This window comes from Salvia splendens, chromosome 4 (assembly GCF_004379255.2).
Source record: "Salvia splendens isolate huo1 chromosome 4, SspV2, whole genome shotgun sequence".
In the NCBI taxonomy this organism is placed as follows: domain Eukaryota; kingdom Viridiplantae; phylum Streptophyta; class Magnoliopsida; order Lamiales; family Lamiaceae; genus Salvia; species Salvia splendens.
In genome coordinates this window covers 35,171,895-35,181,378 of record NC_056035.1, presented here as the reverse complement: position 1 = coordinate 35,181,378, position 9,484 = coordinate 35,171,895, and the positions used below count along the sequence as shown (strand labels likewise).

The window sequence follows — 9,484 nt, the reverse complement described above, 5'->3', positions numbered from 1 at the left end:
TTTTATTCATTTCATGAAAATAGCACATGTCAATTCACGCATTGAATTAAAATAAATTTTTTATACATTAACTCATATTTATATCGAAGAGTAAAAGTTACTTTAAATCCCAACTAAATCAATATAGCCGAAAAATAAAATGAGCGAATTAAATTGAAACTTTGCGGACTCATACTTCAGTCGCACAGATGGAATCGAATTTATTTTGTATGATGATTATCTAAGTCATGGACTCGTAGTGATGATGATTAAGAATTCGTATTTGTTAGTTTGCAAGTGGACAAATTAAAGAAATAAGTCTAAATTAGTGTAATTTGTTTTGAATGAATGCATTCGCATGTTCCAAGGTCGTGGGGTTTATGGATATTCAACCAAACTAGAACAAAGGAAAAGACATACTTATGCATCTCAATGACTTCTTGTCCAGAGAATTATTATACTTCTATATAACTAATTATTTAAATTTAAGAATATATACATACACAACTTGATCAATTACAGATGTCATGTTCACAATAAAGTATATATTAAACAGTTCAGTACTAAGGACTAAGGAGGAGTTTTGATGAATAATACAGATCAATTTATAGTTTACTAAAAAAGATTGGTCAAAGTAGGAGTTTTGATGAATAATACCGATCAATTTATAGTTCACTAAAAAAGATTTATTTGACAATCAGGTTGTAGCGCAGTTGGCAGCATGGACCTATGTTGACCTCAAGGTCACGGGTTCAAACCCCATCACTTACTAGGAGACTTTCAGCCTTAATCTGTAAACCCGGTTGAACAGGATTAGTCGGATTCCACCTAAGGCGGTGTTCGGTACACTAAAAAAACACCAATTAGTGACAGAACAGTGGCGGCAACAGTTAGCTCAAGAATTAGTGACAGATAAAATGACTGAAAACCGTCAGATTAGTCGGGTTCCACCTAAGGCGGTGTTTGGTGACAGAACAATGGTGGTAACAGTTAGCTCAAGAATTAGTGACAGATAAAATGACTGAAAACCGTCAGATTAGTCGGGTTCCACCTAAGGCGGTGTTTGGTGACAGAATAGTGGCGGCAACAGTTAGCTCAAGAATTAGTGACAGATAAAATGACTGAAAACCGTCAGATTAGTCGGGTTCCACCTAAGGCGATGTTTGGTGCACTACAAAAAAACATCCGTCACTAATTAGCGAGCTTTTTTGTAGTGGTACGTATACCTGTGGTAGAAAAACAAAAATTTATTTGATACGTCTCATAAATACATATTACTATGTAAAATAAGTATCAATAGTAAATAAAATAATCAGCAACTTGATATTAAACAGATGTCATGTTGGTGCAATGAGTAGTAGTTCCTCTATTTAAGTGCACCCACATTATATTTTGGTTCATGTTGGTGATTCCTTGGCAGTCCTCTTTTGTCTGATTCATCACTACATTTTCTAAAATAAAAAAGAAAACAAAAACTTTATAATATAAAATAGATTTTAATTATATGAGGAAAAACAGGGTTTGAAAGGGATATTACAGCCAATGCAAGAGAAGTCATAGGAATATTCTATGGCCCGCACAGCCCTTATTTTGAGAAGATTCCATTTCAACGCCCTTATTTTGTACTATTGTTGATTATTTTAACTCTATTTAATTATGATTGGATCGTGGATCTGTTCATGACTAGGGCTTGGCCAATCTTGGAGAAGTTTGCTCCAATATAAAATGAATTTTGCCATACCAATCAATGGCTTCATTAACATGCAATGTATCTAGCTGTATATTAAGTTGATGTTGTTTTTGGTATATATTTATTGGAAAAAGTGGCATTTACGAGCGCCAGAATATGAAAGAGAGAGAGCTATTCAACTTGGTTGGCCCATAATGTATAAGCCCAATGGACCGCCATTTAAGTGGTGAAAATATTGTTTTTATTCTTAAGACATTCACTATAGCGCTCGTAAAGCAGCCTAAGCGATCGGCGTGTTTAAGAGCGCTATTGCATAAGTTTGGACGATAAACCCGCCTAGTCGTCTGCCCTTGGGATAGGGCTTGCCGATAATGTAGCGCCTTTGTCCGAAAATTCCGCCGATTTTTCATTTAATCATGTTTATTTTTTACACTATTTTCACTCTACAAATACTATATTTTCACCCCATTTATCACCCCTTCACTCCAATTCTTCTCTCACCTCTCTCAAGAAAGCAAAAAATGAATTCCGATGATGTTCTAACAAATCCTAATGGAACTTCGAAGTTCCTTGTCTTTAATTATGTTATTTTGCTATTTTATTTTATTTTAGGGCGCTATTGCAGGTGTTGAAGCTGGAAGATAAAATGTTAACATGGCAGGGAAAATGAGATGAGCAGATTTTAAGAGCACTAATACGAATGCTAGGCAATTATGTGTATTAACATCAGTAATTATCATTAAGAGCCCAATATATTATTAACCGAAAGTAGGCATAAGTTGTTTCTTTTAGATCTATTAATCTATGTATAGCTTGTTAGTTCTCTGTTAGCATGGCTTTAACTCTCCTTTCAATTTGGTTTTCGGATATACTCCATCCGTACCACTTAAAATGAAACATTTGGAAATCGTTACGGGGATTTTATGTAGTGTTGTTTTGTGAGTTAATGAAGAGAGAGTGAAGTAAGAGAGATAGAAAAATAGAGATAAAGTTATTTCCATTTTAGGAAACGCTTCATTTTTAATGAGACAACCAAAAAAGGAAAACGTTTCATTTCTAATGGGATAGATGGAGTAGTTTTAAATTCTTTCATAGTATTCAACTCTTGAAATTCTGGATTGAAGAACATGGGATGGATTGCTTTCTCATATTAATAATTTATACCTTATAGAAAATATTCTTATGGCCAAGAACTTGGGATGTATTGCTTTTCTAGAATTTCCTTCTTGAACTTGAAGTAAATGTATATGACGCAGTCGTGTAAATACAAAAAATATGTTAGGAGTTCTTATTACATACTACTACTATGAGATTAGTCTTCAATTGGGAGATTATAGTGTTGTGAAATCTAAAAAAGCATTAGAAATATTAAAGCACTTGGGCTTGAAAAAATATTCTAGTGACATTAAAATTTCTTGGATTATTTTGTTTTATTGGAAATTATTTTTACTCTCTATATTCATATTCATGTATGTACAAACATATTTAGTTAGTTTTCGGATCTACCCAACCCAGGTCAGCTAATCAAGTAAATTAATTTAAATTGTCGTAGGGGAATAAGAATTATGCTAACTAATTTCCTTCCGATCATCATCATAGTACAAAGTAACAAAACTATTTTAATACATGCTTCACTCCTGATAAAGTAGATATTAATGTCTATAGATAAGAGAAATTACGACTTCACTTGATTGGAATAAAACTAAAAAAGTAGTACGGAGTATATGTTTCAATATATTAAATTTCTTTCCATAAAAGACCTAGATAATAGATAACGACTTCATGGAATTGAAATATTCTAAAACTAGTATTTTTTTTAATATATAAAGACCTAGATAAAATTTAAAAAATTACTACTCCTAACCGCGCGCGGGTTCTTGCCCGCTATATAAATTGTTACTCCTTTGTTCATTCATCATCCATTTACATGAACTCAACAAATCTCTTTCTCTCTCCGAATTCCGATTGAATTCTGCGACTCGAATCCCTCTATTCGATTGAATTCTGGACATCTGCTCTCATAAGGTAAAGCACAGTTTCTTCCCTCTTTACATGTTGTATATGCACATAACATAAAACTTTACATGTTCTATTCATTTTTCTTTTCTTTCTTAGCGTTTTCCTTCCTTTACTTAGTTTTGGAGCATCACCAAAATTTAAAATTTTCCGATTTTAAGTGAACTCTTTGTGTTGTCATGATTTTGGTTTTGACATAACTTATTTGTTTAATTAAATCGATTTTTGTTTGTTTCTCTTTTTTAAGTTGATTAGCTTGAAATTTATGTTTGTTTCATATGAAGTTGGGTTATTTATATATGTTAAAGAAAATATTTCTTGTTGCCAAATCATAGTAGGAGTGGAACCGGATTGGTCTATATTTAGAACTTTTATCTATGTCAATTACTAAAATTTAATCTTCCTAAACCCTATTTTTGGTTGGTATGTAGGGTTTCTTTTGCACGTTATTTTACTAAACCTCACATAGTTTTGGAGACTCTCGTTTTTATGTGGATTAGCTTGAAATATTCGTTTTTTGATTCATGCAGAGGGTGAAGTTAGCTTGATGAGTTGATTTTGATCATATAATAACATTATATGCTAACACTATATTGTTGGATCAGAACAAGTCTGTTTTGTTTGCTAGTTTTGCACTATACACAGTGAGAGGTGAAGGCGTTTTTCACCATTCGTTGCAAAATCCCTTGTTCGGTTTCGTGATGATATATATGTCTAAGCTATGAATTCTTATGTTGCGTTGATTGAGTTGGCGTTTATTAATGTTCAAGCATTCGAAGTGATGCATCTTTACTTGTGTGATGGCAGATGGCTTCTGTGAAGAATATATATGATTCGTCTGGAATGGTAGACCCAAAAGACAAGCATAATGCTGGGAGGAAACGTCAGGCTCTATTGGAGGTACGTCTATATTGCTCATGTTTTTGTCGCGTTTTTCTTGATCGGGTGTGTTGTGTCCTCATTTTGGTTGTTTTTCTAGAAATCTAAATCATTCGGGAGTAAGCATCAAGGTCCCTCTAAAAGGGCTAAGAGGGTGCTGCCATTAGAGGATTTGTATGTCTCACTTACAACAGATGAGATATCTAAGTTGTTGAGCAAAGATTGCTGCCTTAGCAAGGCCTTAATGAATGATCTGTTCTGGGAGGCAGTCTGGCCGCGTTTGCTAGCACGTGGTTGGCATTCGGAGGAAGTCAATAGCAGACACGTTGCTAGCTCTAGCTCTAATTCTAGTTCTAGTTCAATCCCGAGTCATATACTGGTTTTCCTTAAGCCCGGAGTGAAAAAATTTGCTAGGAGGAAAATGGCGAGTCGTGGTCAGTATTTTGCATCTGTGATTGATGTGTTGAACAAAGTTGCTAGAGAGCCTGGCCTGCTCGAGCTCGGCCCAGAATGGACTATTGAGACACTAAAAAACTTCCAGTCTGCAGCAACAATCAGTAGAGATAAGGCGACAATTCTAGGAAACAAATGCAGCCATAATGGCATGGCCTTGGATCAAGAAGCTCCTCCTCCTGATGCAAACACCGTTAGAATTCTAGGAAACGAACGCAGCCATAATGGCATGGCCGTGGATCAAGAAGCTCCTCGTCCTGATGCAAGCGCGGCATTAGTGCACAAGACACCCAAACTCAAGATCAAGTTCCAAGTTCAACCATCACAGTGACATTTGTTGTTCATCACTTTGAGCGTAATAGACAAATTTCAAATGTAGATTATGTCAGTAAGTTGATGTTCATTAGTATACTTAGGTTTGTAAATTAATTTGTGCATGTAGTTGTCTCTTCTGATTTGCAACCTAACTTTGGTTTTTCATGTACATTGTTTTCCGAATTTTTTATTTTATAATGAATACTGCATATTTTGATGTATTATACTCCCTCCGTCCAACAAAAGATGTCACACTTGTGGGACGACACGGGATTTTAGGAGGTTTTGTTTTATGTGTTAGATAGAGAGAACTTTTTCCAAAAATAGAAATGTGACATCTTTTGTGAAACAAACTAAAAAGGAAAAAGTGACATCTATTATGGGACGGAGGGAGTAGTTAATCAACCTAAAGTTCAAATGTTTTTTATCTACTAAGCAAACGCAACATTTTTATAACATCTCCAAGAATCATCAGCAGCAAAATAGACATTACCATTAAACTCTGCTACTATAAAATACACGAGTAATAGAATCTTATTAAAACCTATAATATCACTGACTTTTTGCTATATTGACTACATAACTATGCCTATAAATCATTCCTAGTACAATAATATGTGCAGGTAGGGCAGCAGGTTGTACGGTACCCCTCGATTTTGAGGGAGCATCTCAAGATACACTAGTCAAAATTGCTCTAATTCAAAAACGAATGAATTGTTGAAGAAGTAGGGACTGAGAAAGGTGAAGGAAGAAACCAAATCAAGTCAAAAGGGACTCCAACCAATCTGACGTGAATTCATAAGCAACGAAGGTTACAGTACCTGCGGGTGCAGCTTTTACAATTGACGGGGTGATGCCTTTGTATAGACCGGCCCAGCCCTCTTTATGCAAAATTTGGCATAGTGCATCATACATGTTTCTATAAGCACGATGCTCCACTCGAGCTCCATATCTTGGATCACGTTGCAGCCCTTCAACCTACAAGTGAAATCACTGTTCTAGTGAGGAGGTGAAAATTCCTAAGATGAGCATGTCTTGCATAAGAACACGGTCAAAATTCCTTAGACTAGAGCCGCTTGGTTTGTTGTAGGAAGAATGAAAAATAAAATGAATAATCAATAGTAGAAGCTGGAAATTTACCTGAAACCTCTTCTTAACCACATCAAGTGGATGGCATACAGCTTTAGTGCAAGTGCCGGCAGCCAATCCACATAGGAAAAGCTGGAAGCTTGAGAGAGTATCATCGGCTTCCATATCATAACCAGGTCAGTATCTAGATAAACGAAATCAAATTAGAATCCTAACAAAATATTTAATTTCTAAAAAATAAAGTTACACAGTAAACTTCAGATACATCTGGTAGAGCATGAGTGTGTGTGTGTGTGTGTGTGAAAGGGATGGGGCGAGATCATAGTAGATCACCATAGTCCAACGTTTGAAATTATCATATGTCCCAAACTGCAATCCAGCATAAGGAACTATCTCAATCAGTGTTGGTGTCAGTCCAGCATAAAGCCCTCGAAAGCCACGTTTTTTAAGTATATCAGAGAATGCAGCCCTCATATTAGGATACACCTGGTTGATATATAGCACCATTAAGTAAAACCTCAGCATACTTTCAATGCATCGGATGATACAGGAATACAATATGCAAAATTAACTAGGAGACTAGCTTAGTAGATACAAGCATGAACAAGGATTTTTAAAAGCTGTGTTCCAAAGTTTGTTCCTAAATAAAGTTCTCTCAACCACCCCAATTGGAGAAAATGGTCATGACTCGCAAGTGTATTCCAAAATACCTTTGGTTCCCCTTGTGAAGCCAAAAGGGTTCTTATAAGATCAAATGGGTAGGATCCAACAGTCGCTGCACATCCCGCTAATGCCCCACTAACATACAAAAGATACGGACTTATATTGATATGGTCTTCTGCATAAAGAACACAAGAGAGCAAGGCCAAGGCATCATCAAAAACATAAAAGAAACGCATGGCAAGTGGGTCAACATTGCACAAGAATTTATCATCACAAGTGCACAACAGTTCTTAACAGTATATTTCTATCTCGTCACCATAAAGAAAAATGAAAGCATAATATACTAGGTATAACAATCGCATCAAAAGATGCTGAATAGGTGCAGCAAAAATCAGACCTGAATTTGATGAAGCAGAAACAAATGACTTCAATTTGTGCAGAACTGTAAATTGTATTGCCGTGTACGGCATCACCATAAGCAAGGCTGGGACATTAACCCTCCAAAAACCCTGTTAGGAAAATAACCAAAAACAAAATGAATATGCAAGGACAAAAGGAAGATGGAATCAGCTACAGAGTCCCAAAATGTCATGACGATAATTCAAACGACACATCTACCGTTGGATCAATGCAGATAAATGAAAAGGGTCGATAGGCACTTCTAAGGTCGTATTGCCGAAAACAAATTTAACAGGCTACATAAACGTCTTTCTCCCTAGACACAACCTATTCATTCTAGAACCCAACATGACAAGAAGAGAAGAACACTGCCACACTAATATTTATTTCCTCCGTAATTTTCTTTTGCGAATATTCTTTCGGTTTTGTTCCATACTCCTCTTGTTAGAATTTCTTTGTCATTCACCTCTTTGCCTTCAATTTTTATCCTTGCTGGATGCCAAAATGACAAGAAAGATTTCTCTTCTAAGTTCACTAATAAAATCTATTGGATACAATATCCATATGCTCACACGAGTTTTGGAATTCACAAGCACCACTTTGATGCCATACTTTTTTCCTTATCCCGCAGTCAATTCCTAGTCTAAACCCCCAATAGAAAAACACTCACCAACCATGAACAAGCACATTATTTGGTGGAAATGGAAGGACTTAATCTTGCACATGATTTCCAAATGCATAAAGTGCATGTAAGAAAGAAGTGCGAAGCATAACAAGGAGAATGTCACATGAAACTCAACCTCTCACCAAAAAAAGGAATGTGGATCCGCATTCTCTTAAGCCCTTACACATGTAAACAAAGCCTATAGATACTATATTTCATAGGTAACCAATACCGGCAAGCCTTCCTCCCTAAAAATGTCCTTTGTTGCTTGCAGCATACCAGTATATTTTGATTGACTAAATGCATCTCTCCGAAGCAAAGCCCATTGTGTTGTTGGTTCCAATTGATCCTGCCCGCAGTAAATGAGAAACTCATCAACAAAAGCTAAACACAAGTAGAAATATATGCAGATCATGAAGTAAGGAAGCTGCAGGAAGTTAGACCATAATTCTTCAAAAATTCAACTTTCAAAACAATTGAACCAGAAAATCAACCTGAAATCGGATTTTGATCACGTCCAGAGGTGAAGTGACAGTTCTTGAAATCCCACCCGAAATAGCGCCAGCAGATGCATCAATCAAAGTCCTTTTCAGCTGCCCCGGTTCCTCCATTTCCCTCCATCAACAATCACGCTTTAAAAACCTACAAAAAAAGTCCCAATTCCTAAAATAATCTCCACAATTTCAAAATCCTTAATTTGGCCTAATCGGAGTCACCAGAAGCCAGAACTAATTCACCACAACAAAGAATGTTATGAGGATTGGGGCAAAACTGCACAATCAGTCAAGCTCGGTGTTAGCCGAGCTTAATCGTGCCCGGCAGGGACTGATATACTGTTAGGTGATTGATTGCAGCTCGGTGTTAGCCGAGCTTAATCGTGCTCGGTGATTAGCCGAGCTTGCAGGTGCTCGGTATTAGCCGAACTTAGTCGAGTTCGGTGTTGGCCGTTGTTATTAACTGATGCATAGACAAACGTGAGCCGTCGGATGCGATTAGTTAGTTAGCTTAAATGACAGCCGTTGGATTTGTTTTGGTTGTTAGATTAGTGTTAGTCAAATAGAGTGAATAACCGAGCTGTGCAAGCGGAGTGAGAGAAAAAAAAGATTTTTCATCCATCAGTTTGTAATCTTCCACAAAATTGAATACAAGATTTCCATTAATTCTCCGAGAGTTGTTCTTAGCTTTATTCATTTTCATATCGAGTGTTTGTTCTTCTTGTTCCGGAATCGATCTTGTTGTGATAGCAAGATTGAGTCGCGTATTTGATAACATTACAAATTGGCGCCGTCTGTGGGAAAACGAAGAAGGACGACGCATTCAACAATGTCTACCACGAA

General features: G+C 36.4%; 1 pseudogene; it reads right to left on the bottom strand.

Annotated features, from left to right (window-relative positions):
- Positions 1–5,866: 5,866 nt before the first annotated feature.
- LOC121799000 lies at positions 5,867–9,019 on the bottom strand (annotated as a pseudogene).
- Positions 9,020–9,484: the final 465 nt, after the last annotated feature.